We start from the raw sequence: 18,333 nt of genomic DNA, 5'->3' as shown, positions 1-18,333 counted from the left end.
ATGTTCAGCCCATTAGACACCTACTGTGCAGCCTGCAAGCCCTGCGCATCCAAGGACAGAAAGCTGATATTGGCAGGAAATGTGAGCATTGAAACAGGCACCTTCAAGGTCATGTGATAGAACAGAAAAAGATGCAAAGCTGTGATGCGCAGAGAGTTAGCAAGGGAGTCTGCCTGGTTTCCTCTCCCTGATGAGGTCATAGCTAAAGCCACCATCTCTTTAGTTCTTACTAATCCTTACTGTGTAGGAGTAGTTGGTATGTGAGTCAGAGTTGGCTTCAATTTTATAAAGTTTTTTTTTAATATTTTATTTTTTTTATTTTTTGTGTATGTATATGTAAGTGCACCTGTGTCATGCAATGCCCGTGGAGGTCAGAACAGGGCATCAGATTGCTCTGGAACTGGAGTTAGGGACCGACGGTTGTTAGCCACCATGTGGGTACTGGGAATTGAACCCAGGTTCTGTACAAGAGCAACCGGTGCTCTTAACCATTGAGCCATCTTTCCAGCCCCAAGAAGGGTTGTTTTAATAAAAAATTAATAATGGTCAGAAAGCATGACAGGTGAAAAAAATAACTACAAGCACCAAGAGTTACATATCAGTGGCAAAAGAAATCATGGCTCAGAGCCTCTTTAATTTTAAGAAGAAATATTCTTTGTCACTGCAGGATGAAGGGGCACCTGACCCCAAACCCTTCATTCTTTCCAAATAATTGTGCTTGTTCTCTGCAAGCCCACTGGGCTATAAGAGTAGGAAGTCTGCTGACCAGGACTTGAGAGGAAAAATACATGAAATAGCTAGAGTATTTCAAAAATGTTCTCAAAGAAAATGAAAGAATCAAGGGGCAGATGACATGGCTCAGTGAGTAAAGATTATTGCCACCAAGCCTATGGTTCTGAGTTCAATCCCTGGAACCCACATAGTAGAAGAAAACCAGGCTCCTGAAAGTTGTCCCTCCGACCTCCATACATGCTACAGTATGAGCACATGTGTGCATGCACACACGCACACTAAGCAAATGCAATTAAAAAATTTTAAATGAGAGAATCAGAAATGAGGTCTAATGCCCAAGAAACTACCCCAACCTCTAATAAATGAACTGATTTTTGCACAAATAAACTGGCTCAGTGAAAGATTAGAGATTGCCAAAAGCTCTTTCACCAGGGAAAGATGGTGACACTACAAAGAAACTACGGTACAGACATTTAGCATGTAATAAATCTATATGGCTTAGAAAAAAAAAAAAAACATTGTAATTATTGATGGTTTAGAACGAAAAAATATTTCCTTTTGCAAATGTGCAGAAATATAATAAATAGGCATGCCTAAGGAAAGTCACTTGGGTAAATATTTCTGATTGAGTGGCATAAAAACAGTTCCAGGGACATTTAATATGCTAGCAAAGGCAAGCCAATCCAAACAACTTCCTTGCAAATCTGACATCAAGTCACTCTGAAACCCCATTTTCTCCATTTTTTCCCATTAATAACATACTTGTCTAATTTTATTGAAATATTATTTTGCTTTCCATTTACTCTTACTTGAGATTTATTCTTAAAACTAACTTGATGTTAATTTCTGTAAAAAAGATTAACTAGAAATTTGGGGTACACATCATGCTATCTTAAAGTAACCTGTAAATGAAACCAATATTTATCCTCCCATATATACACTCATTATCACTAGCAGGTGTAAATAACTAATTCATTTTTCTTCCATGGTTTCTGACAAAATTCAAGGTTATACAATATTTTAATTGTTCAGTAAAATCTGTTTTTCAAGTCTAAAAATATCTATGAAAAATTCTTGAAATTTTAAACCCTTCAGTATTTTAGTGATATTAATGATAGCATAATTTTACTGTTATTAAGCCTGTACTGAAGTATACAAGTTAAGTATTCAAAATATCTTAAGATGAGATTATTTAATAAACCATAGCTATAAGACACCAGTACTAAGTATTGCGAAGTTCTCCACACTTCATTTTTCTCTCCTATTGCCAGGTACACATAACACAACTTTACATTTCCTTCCTCATTTTCAAATGACAGAAGACAGCATTAAACGTGTATTTTATGCCTGAACACCTACAAATACGACCTTTACAAGGCTGTTCATAAGCCATGCATTATGAAACGCCATATCAAGAACAAAGTCTTTATATTTTAGTTGGATTTTAATGAAAGAAAAGTATTTTTATTTTCTGTCATATACTAGAAAGATCTTTCAGGACAAGAAGAAATATAAGTGTACATCTATCCATCACATTAAGTAAACATCCCAGAACTAAGCTTCCAAAGTGGTACATCTAATAATGTACTAATGTGTCTACTTCATAAGACTTTTTTCTTCTTGTATTAATTTAATAAACAGTGTAAAGGGTTTCACCTCAGCATTTTCATTTCATGAATGTCCCTCATTCTGCTGCACATTGTTCTTATTTGCCTGTCCCTCCCCTGCCCTTCTTACGTTCTTCTCTTTGCTCCAAATAGTTTCTCTTGCTTCAGAAAGCGTCCATGTAGTCCTCTGCCCTCGTTTGTCCCTCATCCTTCTCTTTGGGCCATTTCCTCCCTTCTTCTAGTACTTTCTACTTTCATCCTATATAGATTTAAATTTGGATTCTGCATATGAGAGGAAATATGTACTTGTCTTTCTGAGCCTGGCTTATTTCTCTAAGCATGATCTCGACTGCCATCCGTTTATGTTCCTGCAATGTTAATAGCCCACTTTTCTTTATCCATCATTTGTTGATGGACAGCTAGACTGGTTCATGTCTTGGGTGTTCTGACTAGTGTAACATGGGTGAGCAAATATCTCTGTGGTATGCTGACATTAAAGCTTTCCTGCATATACCCAGGAGTGGTATAGCTGGATCATATGAGAGTTCTATTTTTAGACTTTTTTTTTTTTTTGAGGAACCTCTGAGCGGATTTCCATGCTGCACAAGTTTACATTCTTTCCAGCTGTGTAGAAAGCTCTCTCTCTCTCTCTCTCTCTCTCTCTCTCTCTCTCTCTCTCTCTCCCTCCCTCCCTTCCTCCCTCCTCAGCAGTACTTGAAATGTTTAATTACTATAGCACTATTCTTGAATCCCTCTAGTCTGTGTCTGTAAACTTAACATGGATAATCTTGAATTTTGAAAAGAAATGTGTGTCTTAACGTTTTAACTCCTGTTCTCATTTTCCTATTGGGTCCCATATGTCTTCTGGAAAATTGAGAAGTCTGCTCTGTCTCACCAAAAATTGCAATGGCTCAAATATTTGGGTACAATTTCTTGGACTACAATAGACCCTAAAATGGATCCACAGCCCCAACCATTTAATAACGGAACAAAATAGGATATACAGGCAACTTTCACTGGGGAACTGCACAGTGCTTAGCTTTGCTTCAGAACTCTACACAGTTTTCTGTTGTTATCTTGTTGGTACCTCGATTACCACCCTCTTCATAATAAAGTACCTGGAATTATCATTTATAAAGGAAAAAAATACAAATATTTTTGGAAAAACACCAGATTGCCCCTACATTATGGACCAAGATATGATAAAATTATGTATCATCATGTCAAGGTATATGCAACAGGAACATGAACTGTGTTCCTATCAATCCCAGGGTTAATCGGAACAGAGACATCAATCATTTCTGGAGGACTGATTCTAAAACCCCACTACCTATGTGTTATAAAAGTTCAAATGAAAGAATTTCATCTTCCTTAAAACCCAGCAAGGTTTCAGTATGTTGGAAACCAAGATGCATCCAACCAGTCAGCTAGGTGGGCAGCCCTCTTACTTTAGAAGATGCAAACTGTTTATCAAAGGCAAAACCAAGGAACAATCCTGTGAACCCCAGAGACCAAAAGAAAGGCAAAAGAAAACCCACAGCTTGGAACCACATGACCACACGGCTAGGCAGCCCCTCATGCAAATGGCACTTACAGGCAGCTCTGCTGACTCTGGGCAGGCTGCCCACGCAGACAGTCACACGAAGTGGTAGTGACTCCTGCCCACCGTCTTCCAAAGAGCCACAGACCCAATAACAACAGGAAGGAGGCTGCTGGACCATCTGGCCTCCCGCTCACCCAAAGACCAAGCCTCATACACACTTTGCAAGAGCCGGATGAAGTTTACAGGTGGCATTCTCTGGACAATTCTGCACCCGCAACAGGGCTTTTGGCAGGGGCCTGGGTTCTCTCACTCACCCTGCAGCTCCAGGAGGAGGATGACCAGGGCGAGGCCACCAGCCCGGGGGTGTAGGGTCCAGGGTCCCTGCACTGCTAGCGGGCGCGGGAGGCCGCGGAGCTGTGTAGAGCTGGCTGGAGGGCGTGGGAGACAGCGACCCACACCCTGCACGTCCCCACCGTGGCCCCGCGAGTGCAGAGCTGGGGCTGCTCCCAAAGACTGCGGTCCCGCCCGCAGGGGTGTCCCCTCCCCGCTTCTCCCCAGCGTGGGAACCCGGCTGCAGCTTCCCGGGCTGCGTGGCTGACAGCGTGGAGCTTCCCAGGAGGACAGGGGAGAGGAACCCCCGGCCCCGTACAGGGACGCCTGGCCAGAAAGCCCCGGCCGGCGAAGCCACCGCGACCACTTACTCAGTGACTCCCCAGACTTGGGGACTGCAGTCCCACTGCTGCAGAGCACGCCTCACACATCCGCACTGCAAACGCACAGAGAGGGCGGCGGCGCGGGCGGTGGGCGGAGAGGTGGCCCAGGAGTGGCACCTGCCGGTCCCCTCGCGGGTGCATTCGGGTCACACGCGGCCGCACGGCGCACACCAGGCTCCCTGTCAACCTGCTCAACAGGCGGGGCGGGACGCGAGGAGACTCCGCTCCCAATGGCCCACGTCACTCAAGACAATCACTTCTCGCCTTTGTTTCTCCCGGTTCCTCTTCATCTCTCGCTGTGATGACCCAAAAGAACCTCGCTTAACCCTTCCCTACCCCCAAAGACTTTCTAGACGTCTCCCAAGCCTTTTAGCCTTCCCAGGCCCTAAACACCAGAAAAGAAAGCTGCCCAAACCCACCATGGTGAGGTCACGCGAGGCCAGGGGTGCTGGGCCCCAAGTGTCGCTTGCTTGGCTTGCTGCCCAGCCTGTGTGCTGCTGCTCTTCTCTTTGGGGTCCGGCGGGCAGGGATTGTAGGAAGACTGCTTGGAAGCCCTCTGGTGGGAAACCCGCTGCGCTGAGTCCCTCCCACCCCTTCCAGACTCCGCTGGAGAACTGAGTCCAGCTCCCTGTCTTTGCCCAATCGCCATCCTCCAAAGGCTCTGAGCCAGACGCAGACGGGAAAGGGACGAAGGAAGAAAAAGGAAAGAGAGAGACCAGAGGAAACACTGACACACTTAAAAGCAACAACAACAAAAGCAATTTCTCCAGTACACACTGGAACAACTGTGGTTTTTCATAATTTAAAACTCCAGCCCATCTGCAAGGAAGTCCGTCTTCCGGGTTGTCTTTCAGGTCTCGGTTTTCAAAATCTGAAGCCAATGTACTCCTAGCAAAAGGTAATTCTGTGGTTGTGGAACTGTTAATTTCTTTTGACTAAGGACCTGCCTCACCTCTACTTGGTTCAGTACATACAGTTCAGTTCTGTTTGTTAAAACATACCTATGTGAGTGGGTATTCTGGTATTGAGGGTTTTTTATTGTCTTGCTGGTATACACACACTATATGTGAGATATATATATATATAGTGTGTGTGTGTGTGTGTGTGTGTGCACGTGTGATTCATTCCAGTCCAGTTGTGCTCTTCATTAGAAGTCACAATTACTTCTGATGTCTTTGGGATTTTTCAACTCCAAAAGTCAGAGACAAATGGTTCCTGGTTGTCTCCTGACTCTACTTCCCACTGAGACTCATCACTTGCAAACTTTTCTCCCAGCCTGGTCTACTATGCAGCAAACATCAGTAAGAATCAGACTAAAGAGAGGATGGAAGTGATCAGGAACAAAATTAGGAAGTCAGAAATACCAATACAAAAGCCATAGAAAGTAGCAAAGCTTGCGCCTTAGGATACAGCAAAACCTCACAGCCTGTGCTCTTTTTTATTTTGTTTTCTTTCATTTCTTAAAAATTTCCTGTCATTGGAGAAACTTCTCTTACTCCGAAACTGATTCACAATACTCTCTCAGCTCTGAGCGCATCTGAACTCAGAGTACATTGAACTCAAGATCACGAAGGAAACAATATCAGAAAACACTCATAATTAAAAAAGGGCAGCTCTATTACTTTTGAAGTAAATTAAATGTTATAAGCATTCAGAGGAAGTGGAGTATTACTCTGAGAGGGAATGTGTTCCTAAAAGAACAGTGTCACTGTCATGTTAGAAAAGGGTAGATAGAGGAAGCTGCCTTTTACTGGCAGAGGAAACTAAGAAAAAGGTATATATGCAGGCCTCAAGACAGGAAAATGGTAGTGGTCAGGATTGCTTTGTCAGCTTACTAAGCATGCTACAGGACTGCTACCGTTGGTAAAAATTAAAGGTGCGCAAAGGAAAGTACAGGAAGACACATGGGGAACTGGTTAGGTCCAGATCTAGTTTTCCTGTTTTCTGTTTGTCATGAGCTGAGGTTCACATACAGACTTTTGAATCTGTCTTCACACATTGACATCACTGTTTTCCATTCTGAAAAGTGACCTGTTGAGTGGATAAGTAATACCCCAATATTCCAACATTTCCAGGTCTATTCTGCTTGTAGGTTAAAGGCCTTTGGTCCTCAGGCTCCTGAGGATAAGCAAGTCATGACAGCATAACACATAAATGCTAACAAGGTCAGCTATCAGTGTGAAGCAATCCTTCTGTAATCTCAACTACCCTTGCAGAAAAGCCCAACATTACTTTTGTTTCTTCTCAATATGCTTTTTCTTTCTAAGCCTACAGTAAGATCACGAAACAAAAATATGCCAGTGGTCAATATTTTCACACTTGCTGCTGAAGTGACAGTGGTGACCAAAGATGTGACTGAAATCTATGCTTCTTTGAGTGTTTTCTTTTGTTTTCCTTCTTGACATTAGTCTGACCTGGAGTCTTGTTAGAACCTAGAGCCTTACCAGTCTGAGCCTCAATCCAACTGTACCAGAATGTTCAAGCAATGAAAATCTTCATATATTTTCTGTGCATGTTAAAGTCTGGGAAGCAGTTGTCTTAGTTTACTGAGCATGCTAAAGCTTAAAATGGGGTTTTAGGAATCTTCCTAAGTCTAGGATTTTAAAATATCATCATTTTTCTGGGTTACTATTGCCATTTTCTCTTTAAATAAATGGCATAAATATGTCTATTTCTACTGAATTCATGGATCATAAGATCGTTATCCTGAAGATGGGGGGGGGATTCTCGCTTATTTTTAGTAAACAAACAAACCACTGATTTACCATGCCAATAAAACCTGTCCAACCCAAGAAGGCAAGATGAACTACCCCTTTGTTACTTTTTCCTCTTTTTTTCAATTAGAATAAATTTGCTTGATACCTTCTAATGAATAAAGTTCACATTGTCATTGATAAGTTGGCCCATGCTAGTCTTTCAAATGTCTCTTTGCAATTTTGAATTTTTGTTAGGAAAGTAGATCACATGAAGTTAGAGTCCCTAAATTGACATTCATGACACAGTTTGAACTTGAAAAGACTGTAACAGTGACATTGGAATTTTGATGGGTATTGCATTAAATCTGTAGATTAATTCTGGTAGTATGTCCATTTTCATTATATTAATTCTGCCACTCCAGGAACAGGGAAGCGCTTTCATCACTACTGTCTTCTTTGATTAGTTTTCAATGTCTTGAAGTTTTCTCTAGAAATCTTTAAATTTTAGTATAATATTGACTATAGCACCTTTGTATACAGCCTTTATTATTTTGAGGTATGCTTCATCCATTCCTGATAAAAAAAAAAATCAGGGCTTTTGCCACAAATACTTGTTGAGCTTTGCCAAATGCCTTTTTAACATCGTTTGAGATGAGGTTTTTATTCTTAAGTTTTGTGATGCATTTACATTTATAGATTTGTGTATGTTGAACCAACATCACATCTCCAGTATGAAGCCCACTTGGTCATGATGTGTGATATTCCTAATGTGTTCCTGAATTCAGTTTTCAGGTATTTTGTTGAGAATTTTTACATCTATATTCATCAAAGAAATTGGTCTGTAGTTTTCTTTTTTTCTGTATCTTTACCTGGTTTTGGCCCCAGGATAATATTGTCTCCATAGAATAAATTTGGTAGTGGCCCTTTTCTTTCTATTTTATGAAACAAATAAAGGGGAAAATGGCATTTTTCATGCTTAAAAAAAAAAAAAACTTCCTTAAAAGTTTGCTAGAATTCAATAGAGACTCCATCTGGTGATGGGCTTTATTTTGTGGGGAAATTTTTCATTACAGCTCTGATCTCATTTCTTGTAGTTGATCTGTTTAAATTAATTATATCTTCTCACTTTACCACTTTTGAGGGGGCTATACAAGCTTGTTATAAACACTGAATAGCAAGCATACAGGAACATTATACTCTGATAATAACGCTGGGGAGAAAAGTTATTCTTTTCCATTGAAAAAGTCCTGCTCATAAATGATTCAAAGGCCAGTAGAGAAATAATTCTACTAACATGTACAACTCTACACAAAATCAGCTGGCTTTAATTTTGACAGATTACATGCCTTTAGAAATTCATCTATTTCTTCTAGGTTTTCCAGCATTTTATAATATAATTTTTCAAAATATTCTCTAATGATGTTCCGGATTTTATTGGCATCTGTTGTGATGGCACCTTTCTTTACTCTATTTTTGTTGATTTGCTTTTTTGTCAGACTGGCTAAGGGTCTGTCAATCTTAGTAACTTTTTCAAAGAACCAACTCCTTGTTCAGCTGATTTTGTTCCATTGACTCTATTCATTACTTACCTAATATTTATTATATCTTGCCGTCTACTGGATTTGGAACTGGCTTCTTATGGTTTTTCAAGAGCCATAAGGTGAATCATTAACTTGTTTATTTTAAATCTTTCAGATTTTTTAGTTTGAGTTCTTATAGCTATAAATTTTGCACTTAAGAATGCCTTGCTGGTATCCCAGAGGTTCCGATAGCATAGTCTCATTTTCATTTGATTCTAGGAATTTTAAAATTTTCTCCCTGATTTCTTGAATGACACATTGCTCATTCAAAAATGTACTGCTGTTTCCAAGTATTTTTGCAGTTTGTTTAGTTTCTCTGGTTGAATAACAAAAGGCCAAGAAAATGATTTTATTTGTTAAGAAAAATGAAGACTGAAGGTAGAATTAGAGTTAATGATCAGTTAATCTACAGAGTGACTATGCCAGACTCTCTGTGTGGATCCAGTTTGGAATCTAAAGTTTCCTTTTAAAGGAGAGGGAGCAAGAAAGTCAGTGTCATAGTCAGACAGTCAGACTGACGAAATAGGAGAGAGACTTTACCAGCAACTTCTAACCTTGAATATGGAAAGGGCTAGAATGCTCTCAGCCTCCAGAAGAGGGCTAAGGCTAGAAAGCTATTTTACCTAGAGTGTTCAGAAAACACAGCAAGCCTCTTGTCACCTTGGCTTTCATCTAGTCAAACTTATTTCAGACTTCTCATTTCCACAAATGTAGAATAGTAACTCCTGGTTACTTTAAGTGACATTTGAAGTAATTTGTTATGACAACAAATGGGAAATTTATACACACACACACACACACACACACACACACACACCAGATTTCGTGCTTAGTGGCATTGTATAACTTCTCATGGCTTCAGGGTGACTCTTTTGCCCCTATGGTACCAGCTTAGAATCACATATGACTCTCTTCAGTTGAGGCTATATCTTGTGTGCTTTGATTGTCCTTCAGCTGGCCTCTCTCTCTAGGTGATGTCCCATCTTCTAGCTGTCTTTACGTGCTCTCCAGCAGAGGCAAAGTCATCTGGACTTCATTGTATTTATTTATTTATTTATTTATTTATTTATTTATTTAGACAGAATCTCACTGTCTACTACTCCTGGCTGGGCTGGGCTGAAATTGCTATGTAGACAGGGTGGCCTGAAACTCACTCTGTTTCCTGATGGCTAGGATTAAAGACATGTACCACCATGCCAGGCTAACAAAAATTAGCTGGAGTGTGTACCCCAGATATAAAGAAATAATGATATTGAATATTTAGCAGAAATTTCCGAGCAAAGTATTGAAGGTACAGTCTTATTTTTTCTTGCTGCTTAGTGCAAAGTGTGAGAGAACAAAGCAGACTGAAGGAGAATTGTTAGGCAATATAGAATATAGATTATCTGAGAAGTCCTTATTCTGTTTTGTCTTCTTTTGTTCCATATGTGAATCGTATATGTATAGTGTGTGCATGTGTATGTGTGTGTGTGTGTGTGTGTGCGTGTGCATGTGTGTATGTGTGTGTATGTGTGTGTATGTGTGTGCATATGTGTGTGTGTGTATGTGTGTGTATGTGTGTGTATGTGTGTGTGTGTATGTGTGTGTGTGCGTGTGTGTGTGTGTGTGTGTATGTGGTGCATGTGGTGTATGTGCATGCCTTCAGAGGCTACAGGAGGACATTGGGTGTCCTTCAGTATTGCTCTCCACTTTATTTCCTTGGAATAAGGTTTCACACTGAATCTTGAGCTAGGCTGGTTGGTCAGCAGCCACAGTGGTCATCTTTTATCCATAACCTTTGTGTGTGTGTTTTGAGGGTTTGAGCTCAGGTGCTGTGTTCATGGTTGCACAGAAAACACTCAACTCCTCGAGCCATCTTTCCATCCCAGCAAACATTAGCTACTGAACTATCTTCAAAGCCCTTCTACTGAGTTTTAAAAGATATGTAATGTGTTGACTGGTTTTTGTCAACTTCATACAAACCTAGACATACCTAGAAAGAGGGAATCTCACCGAGAAATTTCTTGTACCAGATTGGCCTGTGGGTGCATCTTTGAGGCATATTCTTGATTGCTAATTGATGTAGAAGGGCCCAGCCCACTGTGGGCAGCATTATCCCTTGGCAGGTAGGCTTGGACTGTATAAGAAATGTATCCGAGAAAGAAGGAGGAAGCAAACCACTAAGCAACATTCCTTTATGGTCTCTGCTTCAGTTCCTGCCTCCAGGTTCTTGCCTCAAGCTTTAGCCCTGACTTGCCTTGATGGACCACAACCTGTAAGCTGAACTAAACTTTTTCTTCCCCAGGCTGCTTTTGGTCATGGTGTTTTTCACAGCAATAGCAAAGCAAACTAGAATACATGATATCCTCTGTTCTAATAAACATAACATCTTTTCACCTCTGTAGAACTGAGATATTTTATCAATTCTCCTATCAGAAAAATTCACTACATATATTAATATAAGAGATCTGTACATTTTAAGCTTATCTTAAAATCATAGTTATATTGGATGTCTTACCAATATTTAATCTGTGATTAATTACATAGACACTAGTATTCAATAATTTGCATAGGTTTTAGAAGGAAACATGGTATATATCTTGATGTGCTAAATCCTGCTTAAAATAATATCCCATGAGTACAACTTAAAATGCATTCCCTTTGGAAGTTTGAAAAGAAGATGCAGGGTGAATACCCTGACATGCAGAGGAGCAAAAGGAATATGTTAATAACTACTGTAAATCAACATTTTTGAAATTTTTAAAGACTCTTATGAGTATGACTAAGGATATTTTAACTTAAGATATTCTTCATGCCCAGTGTGGTGGCACATGCTTTTAATCCCAGCACTTGGGAGGCAGAAGCAGGCAGAGCTCTGTGAGTTCAAGGCCAGCCTTGTCTACATACTGAGGTCCAGGCCAGCTGGGTCTACAGGGAGACCCTGTCTCAAAAAGACCAAAAAATAAAAGAATAGAATAAAAATATATGCTTCACAAGTGAAATTGACTTGTTTTCAAACAATGGTTCAGCAAAGTGAGGCTATAATGGCTATTAAACATTTATTAAAAGACAAAAGTTTCCATTAAAAGTTAGCTATACTTAGGTTCTTATTTTAAGTTGCTTCCCCAAATCTTATTTTCAACATTTCTTTTTCCCCTCTAGCTAGATCCCCCTTACCCAAGCCCTACGTCTACACAGAGATTCTAAACTCAATAAAGTAATTGTACACTTGAAGTCAGATGTTTTTTATGAGGTTTTAAAAATATATACAGCAGTCCCCTCCGCATGAAATAACTATCATCATCACGACTTTGGCTGAGTCTGATTACTAAACATAGTCACAATTGGGCTTGTTGACAGTCCTGCTCATTCATTAAAGGAGTGCCAGGCAGGGTCACTGGACCCTCACCTGAGTATCCAGCCACTTCCTAGGCACCTAGTTCAGCCTTGGAAGACAAAACGAAAATGAGGAGGAACCCAATAGAGGGATGCTTTTGGAAGCCCTTGTCAAGAAACTCCAATGGCTCTCATATGAACATTTGAAAATTGCCCTGTTCTGACTTTTTTCTAGTTCCCTGTCAAGAACTTGTAATGATAATTACTCTTGCCTTTACTTCTCCTTCACATCTCCTATTCATGATACAAACTTTCTTTTCCCCTTGGGGGTCTTTTAGATAGACCCACTGAAGTGGTACTCCAATTGCCTCACCCTGCATCCCTGTTCAGCATGGAAGAAGCCAGAGCTGTCTGCAACCCTATTCCCCATTGGCAATTTGGGTAACCCCTTCAGAGGATGTTGTGATAAGAATAGGAGGTAGGAATTGGCTAGGCAGTTAGGGTAAAAAGACCCCAAAGAAATAGCCGGTTTCTTGGCTAAAAGTCAAAATGTCCTTGGGCCTGTTAGCAACATACTCTGTTCCAAAGGCCAAAAATGTCAAAAGTATTTGGGAATTTGTATCTAATCCTTAAAAGATTTTAGGTTTACCTCTTCAGAGGGGGGAATGTTGGAGGGGAGGGTGTGTGCATGGGTTTGATCAAAACACCTTATACACATATATGAAATTCTCAATAAAGTTTTTGTAAAAATGAAAAAAAAATTAGACTCATAGTTAACTTTTAATTTCAGAAAAATAATAAGCCAAATAAATTTTCATCATAAATATGGCTGTATATCATTTGAGACACACACACATATGTATATTTTTGCTCTATCTAAAATACAATTTTACTGGGCATTCTATAGTTTACCTCACAATCCTATCAATAAAGAATAACTGCAATGATTAAAGAAAATACTGCATCTTACCTCAGACTGTCTAAGATCAGAACAAATGATACCAAATGCTGGCAAGGCTGCGAAGAAAAGGGAACACTCATTCACTGCTTGTCGGGTTGCAAATTTGTGAAACCCCTATGGAAAACAGTGTGGAGAACTCTTAAAAAACTAAAAATGAGCTTGTCATATGACCCAGTTATACCACTCCTTCCTTAGCATATACCGAAAGGACTCATCCTATTGCAGAGACACTTGTACAACGATGTTAATTGCTGCTCTTTTTCACAATAACTAAGACATGGAAGCAACATAAGTGTCTGTCAACTGACAAGTGGTTAATAAATGTGGTATATTTACACAATGGAGTTTTACTCAGCAGTAAACAAAGATGATATCATGAAATTTGAAGGTAAATGGATGGATCTAGAAACTGTTATACTAAGTGAAGTAACAGACTCAGAAAAACAAAAGATGAATGATCTCCCTCATTTGTGGATCCTACACCAAATCCTCATAAGTGAGTATGTATCCTGATGTAACTGTAGGAATCAGGAAAATGGAAGGGAACCAAGGAGGTAAAGGGAAAGAAAGAACCCCAGAGAGAAGAATAGTAGGAGACAGGTGTTAATAAGGGAGAAATGTGTAAAAATGGAGTAGTTAAATGGGAGGGGGAGAAGGAGGGCTATACAAGGAATTATGGGAATAAAGGGGAAGGCGGAGCTCAAGAGAGGTGGGACCATAGCAGACAGAAATTATCAGGGAGAAATGGGGAAAATGGGGATACTTTAAATGGGGAGGGTGGAGAGGGAGGATAAGGTGGATAGAAAGAAGAGAGATAAACAGTGCCTAGCTTGTACAAAAAAATCAAAGAGACTCATATAGTCCATAAACCTACTGAAAAATTATACATACAATATCTCTACATGAGTCCTTGAGTATAGCTAAAGTCTACATAACAAGAAACAATGCAAGACAGGAGAAACCTTCCTTTGAGTTGTTGGCCAGCGTAGTCCAAGAGACTCTCAAAATTACACAGGCTATTGCCATAGTCCTTGATTGCCTCCCAGAACTTGATGGTAGACCTTATTGCTGAAGACAGGACATACTTTGGACACAGGTTTTGGAGCAATGGAGCTGGAACTGACCTGGAAGCCAACTTCCCTGAGAGCTAGCTCTCATAGCTTTAGAGAGCACTATGCAAGCTACTAAGGGAGAACATCAATCCATGATCCAACCCCAGCTTCAAGGCCTAAAAACCACATCAATGACCAGCACAGAAAAAAAGGTTGGTACAATAGTTGCACTTTTATCCTGGGGGTAATCAACAGCTACCTAATTGGACTTAAAGCCCACTCAATGGGAAACTCATGTGCAGTCCTGTAAATCTAGCCAAAAGACATAGCTGGAGAGGTCCTAAATCTTAGAGAAAACTCCAAAGTTGTCACATCCCTAGACAAATGTAATATTTGACTATGTGAAAAATATGGATCCTTAAGTTTATAGATATGTATCCCAGTCACCACCCATCAAAGAAGCTTGTTTTTTAAGAGAGAGAGATAATTACAGAGTTCCACAACTGGTCACACACAGAGATTGTCTGTGAATTGCCCAAGCCTAAGTGTCACATCTATGATGATGCGACCTCTATGCCTAAGCCTCACAGAACATAGAACAAGGGATGAAGAGAACACTAATGCATCTTTCAATTCTCATCAATGGAGCTCCCTCATGCAACAGAGGACCAGAAACACAAAAGGTCTCAAATGGCCAAAACACAAAGAATAATAGTCTGCAGAGTGTGGATCCTTGGACAGGACTCCTATATTAAAATCCACTCACCCAGGGCTCAGGGACCATTGTGGAAGTAGGGGCAGAAAGATTGTAAGAGTCAAGGAGGAGGTGCATGACCATACAGAAATAGTCCTACAGGCTCCTGGGACTCTTCTCATGTGAACTTAAGCAATGATGTCAGCAAGCACAAGACCCATGAAAATGTAAGCAGACCAAAACCCAGAACAGAGCTATAGAAATGAACAGCAGGCCCCAATCTTATTTGAAGAATTATTGGCAGCTGATTACTGCTGGATGAGAAAGAGCTGATCTTCTTAAAGGGAGGGACTCTAGATCAGCTGACTAGCTCCCAGTGGATTTACTTACACTGAGGCATATCTGGGGACACTAACTTTACACGATAGGCCTTAACACAAATGACAGAATATATGAATTCCAGGAGGGGAGCTATGGGAGAGTGCCAAAGGGGAAAGGGGGGGGGTATAGAGATGATTTTATCTATGAAATACACAAAAATTCAGTAGAAAAATTTTTTATACAGCTTTAACATATTCAGTAACACATTCTAGAGCAACAGTACATCTCTTTCACAAGTGGGTGCAAGTTTCTAGGTTCACAGCTGAATTAATATAGTTACATATTATTGAACTCAGTATAAGCCCTGTAAGACATAAAATTGGATGAGTTTTTAACCTTTAAAAAAATCTCCATTTCATTTTAGAATATATTGTTCCTTGCAGACAAAAACTCATTGTTTTTGCTACTACCACTGATACGTTGGTGCTTGCATCTCTAATCTGTATGTATCTGCCACTTCATTCTGATCAAAGGAACAATGACTCAAGAAGACATTACAATCATGAACATATACTCACCAAATTCTGGTGCACCCAACTTTATAAAAAAAATAGTACAGGACTTTAAGACCCAGATTAATCCCAACTCATTAATAGTAGGAGACTTCAATACCACACTGTCTCCATTAGATAGGTCAACAGGGCAGATAATTAACAGGGAGACATCTGAATTAAACAATACCATACATCAAATGGACTTAACAGGTACCTACCAAGAATTCCACCCAAGCACCAAAGGACATACTTTGTATTCAACACCCCATGGAACCTTCTCCAAAATCGACATATACTGGGGCACAAAACAAACCTCAACAAATACAAAAAGATTGAAATAATTCCATGCATTTTATCAGACAACAATGCAATAAAGTTTACAATCAAAACCCAAAGAAGCCCTAATCACCACGTGAACACCTGGAGATTAAACAACACATTCCTGAATGATGAATGGGTCAAAAGAGAAATTAAGAAAGAAATAAAAGTATTCCTGGAATTAAATGAAAAGGATAATACAACACGACAAAACCCCTGGGACTTGCTGAAAGCGGTTTTTAGAGGAAAGTTTATAGCTCTAAGTGCCTACATCAGAAAATCAGAATGAACACAAATAAATGACTTAACATTGCAACTCAACACACTTGAAAAACAACAGCAAATGAAACCCAAACCCAGCAGACAAGAAGAAATAACAAAAATCAGAGCAGAAATTAATGAAATCAAAACAAAGAAAACAATACAAAGAATCAACAATTCCAAGAGCTGGTTCTTTGAAAAGATAAACATGATTGGCAGACCGCTAGCCCAGTTAACCAAAAGAAAGAAAGAGCACATCAAAATCAACAAAATTAGAGATGAAAGGGGAAACATCATACAGAACATTATAAGGGAATACTTTAAAAACCTATATGCTACCAAATTCGAAAACCTAAAAGAAATGGATGCATATCTAAAGGCATGGGAACCACCAAAACTAAACCAAGAAGAGATTAACAGCTTAAACAGACACATATCACAAAAAGAAATTGAAACAGTAATACAAAACCTCCCGACTAAAAAAAGCCCAGGACCAGATGGATTTACAGCAGAATTCTACCAGACATTTAAAGAAGATCTACATCCAATACTACTTAATTTATTCAAAAAGATAGAAATGGAGGGAGAACATCCAAATTACTTCTATGAAGCCAGCATCACTCTCATACCAAAGCCTGGTAAAGATACAACCAAAAAAGAAAACTATAGACCCATATCCTTAATGAACATAGATGCAAAAATTCTCAATAAAATACTTGCAAACCGCATACAGACACACATCAAAAGCATCATCCACCATGATCAAGCTGGCTTTATTCCAGAGATGCAGGGATGGTTCAATATACGTAAGTCAATAAATGTCATAAATCACATAAATGGGCTCAACGACAAGAACCACATGATCATTTCAATAGACGCAGAGAAGGCCTTTGAAAAAATTCAACATGGATTTATGTTCAAAGTCCTAGAGTGAATTGGACTGAAGGGAACACATCTCAACATAATTAAAGCCATATATAAAAAACCCACAGCCAACATCATTCTAAATGGAGAAAAACTGGAAGCATTCCCATTGAAATCAGGAACCAGACAAGGCTGCCCACTATCCCCACTTCTCTTTAACATAGTGCTTGAAACTCTTGCAAGAGCAATAAGACAAGAGAAGGAAATTAAAGGAGTAATAATTGGAAGAGATTAAATTATCCCTTTTTGCAGATGATATATCTAAGAGATGCCAAAAATTCCACCCAAAAACTCCTAGAAATTATTAACACATTCAGTAAAGTGGCAGGTCACAAAATTAACATACAAAAGTCTGTAGCATTTCTACATACCAATAACAAGTAATCAGAGGAAGGGTACATGGAAACACTCCGATTTACAATAGTTGCAAAAAAATAAAATAAAATATCTCAGAATAAACGTGACCAAGGACATTAAAGCTCTACAATGAAAATTTTAAATCTTTAAAGAAAGAAATTGAGGAAGACATCATAAGATGGAAGGACTGCCCATATTCATGGATTGGAAGAATTAATATTGTGAAAATGACCATCTTACCAAAAGTCATTTATAGATTCATCTCAATGCCAATCAAAATCCCCATGATATTTTTCACAGAATTGGGAAAAACTATCCTAAGATTCATATGGAAGCGCAAAAGACCTTGGATAGACAAAACAACCCTGAGCACTAAGAGCAATGCCTCGGGGGATTACTATACCAGATTTTAAGCTGTATCACAGAGCTATAGTCATACAAACAACATGGTACTAGCACAAAAATATACCCATAGATCAACAGACCAAAATTGAAGAACCAAATATGAGTAAATGCAATTTCAGCCACCTGATATTTGACAAAGGGGCCAGGAATATTCACTGGAGGAAAGACAGCATGTTCAGCAAATGTTGCTGGCAAAACTGGATCTCCACTTGTAGAAGAATGAAACTAAGCCCCTATCTTTCACCCTGCACAAAAGTCAATTACAAATGGCTCAAAGACCTCAATGTAAAGCCTAAACCT

General features: G+C 39.5%; 1 protein-coding gene across 4 annotated transcripts in view; it reads right to left on the bottom strand.

Moving 5' to 3' along the window:
* Gucy1a1 (guanylate cyclase 1 soluble subunit alpha 1) overlaps positions 1 to 5,221 on the bottom strand; it is a 66,401-nt gene extending 61,180 nt beyond the window's left edge. Inside the window, exon 1 of one of the 4 annotated variants that reach the window (XM_008854300.3) lies at positions 5,015 to 5,221. The gene's annotated coding sequence lies outside the window, so the exon portion shown is untranslated. Of the gene's footprint in view, positions 1 to 4,196; positions 4,339 to 4,583; positions 4,789 to 5,014 lie in introns of those variants that run through there. The other 3 variants (XM_008854296.3, XM_008854297.3, XM_008854299.3) reach the window with 3 other exon arrangements.
* Positions 5,222 to 18,333: the final 13,112 nt, after the last annotated feature.

The sequence above is a fragment of the Nannospalax galili genome, unplaced genomic scaffold, assembly GCF_000622305.1.
Source record: "Nannospalax galili isolate Female #2095 unplaced genomic scaffold, S.galili_v1.0 scaffold305, whole genome shotgun sequence".
NCBI lineage: Eukaryota > Metazoa > Chordata > Mammalia > Rodentia > Spalacidae > Nannospalax > Nannospalax galili.
The sequence above is the reverse complement of the archived record's forward strand: the minus strand, read 5'-3'. Positions and strand labels throughout refer to the sequence as shown.